This window comes from Suricata suricatta, chromosome 13, assembly GCF_006229205.1.
Source record: "Suricata suricatta isolate VVHF042 chromosome 13, meerkat_22Aug2017_6uvM2_HiC, whole genome shotgun sequence".
NCBI lineage: Eukaryota > Metazoa > Chordata > Mammalia > Carnivora > Herpestidae > Suricata > Suricata suricatta.
The window spans coordinates 32,284,474-32,286,392 of record NC_043712.1 but is presented as its reverse complement, the minus strand read 5'-3'; the positions used below and the strand labels follow the sequence as shown (position 1 = coordinate 32,286,392).

At 44.3% G+C, this 1,919-nt stretch overlaps 1 protein-coding gene across 1 annotated transcript in view; it reads right to left on the bottom strand.

Annotated features, from left to right (window-relative positions):
* The window catches only part of GABBR2 (gamma-aminobutyric acid type B receptor subunit 2), a 338,745-nt gene that overhangs the window by 143,963 nt on the left and 192,863 nt on the right, over nucleotides 1-1,919 (bottom strand). The gene's annotated exons all lie outside the window — the stretch shown is intronic.

The following is a 1,919-nucleotide window of genomic DNA, read 5'->3' as shown; positions in this document are numbered from 1 at the left end:
CTGGGCATGTGACTTCCAACTGGAGGGATTGGGGCTGTTTGGTTTGAACAAGGGACGTCTCTGGGGACATGCTCAACACCAGCAGGACGTGTGTGGGTCCTGAGGGACAAGGGGGGTTGGTGATTAAAGGCAAAGTAGCAAGTCCTTGGCTACTGGAAGGATCTGAGAATCTAACAGGAGGCTGGTCTAGATGATCTGTAGGAGGAGAGCCCCAAACCCTCTGCTTTCAAGAGGCAGATGCCCAGTTTTCCCCATATAATTTCAATCATCTTGTAACCTCAAGATAACGTAAGAAATGCTGTCTTAATTTTTTAAATTTATTTTTGAGAGACAGAGAGAGACAGTGAAAGCAGGGGAGGGTTAGAGAGAGAGGGAGACACAGAATCTGAAGCACGCTCCAGGCTCTGAGCTAGCTGTCAGCGTAGAGCCCAATGCAGGGCTCGAACCCATGAACTGCGAGATCATGACCTGAACCAAAGCTGGACACTTAACCAACTAAGCCATCCAGGTGCCCCTTAATTTTTTAAAGTTTATCTATTTTGAGAGAGAGAGAAAGAGAGAGAGAGAGAGAGAGAGAGAGAGAGAGAGAGAGAGAATCCCAAGAAGGCTCCACGCTATCAGCACAGAGCCTAACTTGGGGCTCAAACCCATGAACCATGAGACCACAACCTGAGCCAAAACCAAGAGTCAGAGGCTTAACCGACTGAGCCACCCTGGCACCCCAGAAATGCTGTCTCTTCCTTCAAACCTTAAGACAGGGACCGGGTGTCCTGGAATTTCAGAAGCTGTGCATGCCGGGAGCCTGGCTCTGCTCTAACGGCACTAACTCCCTCCTGGGAGGCCCGTGTGTGCATAACCCATACTGTGGGGTGAAGTGAACAGCCCCAGCATAGCCACAAAGTGTTCCCTTCCCAGACAAAAAGTTATGGGGGGTGAGGTCAGCCTCCTCAGCAGCTCCAAATAAAAATATTAAGATGAAAGTATTTAAAGTTGGTTACCTGGGAGATGCTGTTATAAAGTCAGAGCATTTCCTCCAAAAGACACTACAAAAAACGCTCTTCCCCAAACGCATTCCTGTGTGCTGCTCATGTTCAGGCACGGCTCACCTACTCTGCAACATCCATGCTGCTCAGAACCACGTTCAAGGCCCTTCTCATGGTGTCTTAGGACCCTCACGCACCTCGGCTTCACAGCCCTCGTGTGTAATCATTTCCGTCTTTGGTCTCCTCAGTCCTCAGATCAGTTATTGTGCTTCCTGTTTGCATGCACTCTTCTCCTTAGTCTTTTGTTTTTTCCTCAAATATTACGTTATTTTGAGGTTGAGTCTAGGGTGTGCCTGGACTCAAGTCTCTTCTGGTAGGCTACAAACTTTGACACCTTTAAAAATCACACTTACTGAAACAAAATGAGTTGTTTCTGCACATTGTTTAGCATGTCAAAAAAACTTTCTATATGCTCATTGATTTTTGTATGAAAATATTCCTTCCAGCATTTTCTAACCAGAGTGTTTTTCCAGCTTCCCTCAGGTGCCAGCATGATCTAAAGAGTTGTTTACAAAATGTGTCCTAATGATTTGCCATTTTTTGAGAAATCAATAAATCATTCCTATAGAATTGGCTCTGATGGAGATTAAATAATGGATAAAAAATTTATATATAAAAGATTTTATATACATGGATATATATATATATATATATATATATATAAAACTTTGCCATGAAGTTTAATTCCTTCAACGGAACTGTGGTTGATTGGAGAAATTAACCATCTGAGCTCAGAGAGGACAGAAGAGAATTGCATGCACTGCTTTCTCAATTCAGGCTGGTGGTTGAAACTAAGAGACAGATGTTACTATATTCATTCACCAGGGCCACCATCACCTGATTCTTGATTGCACACACCCTGATAGGTAACACCTG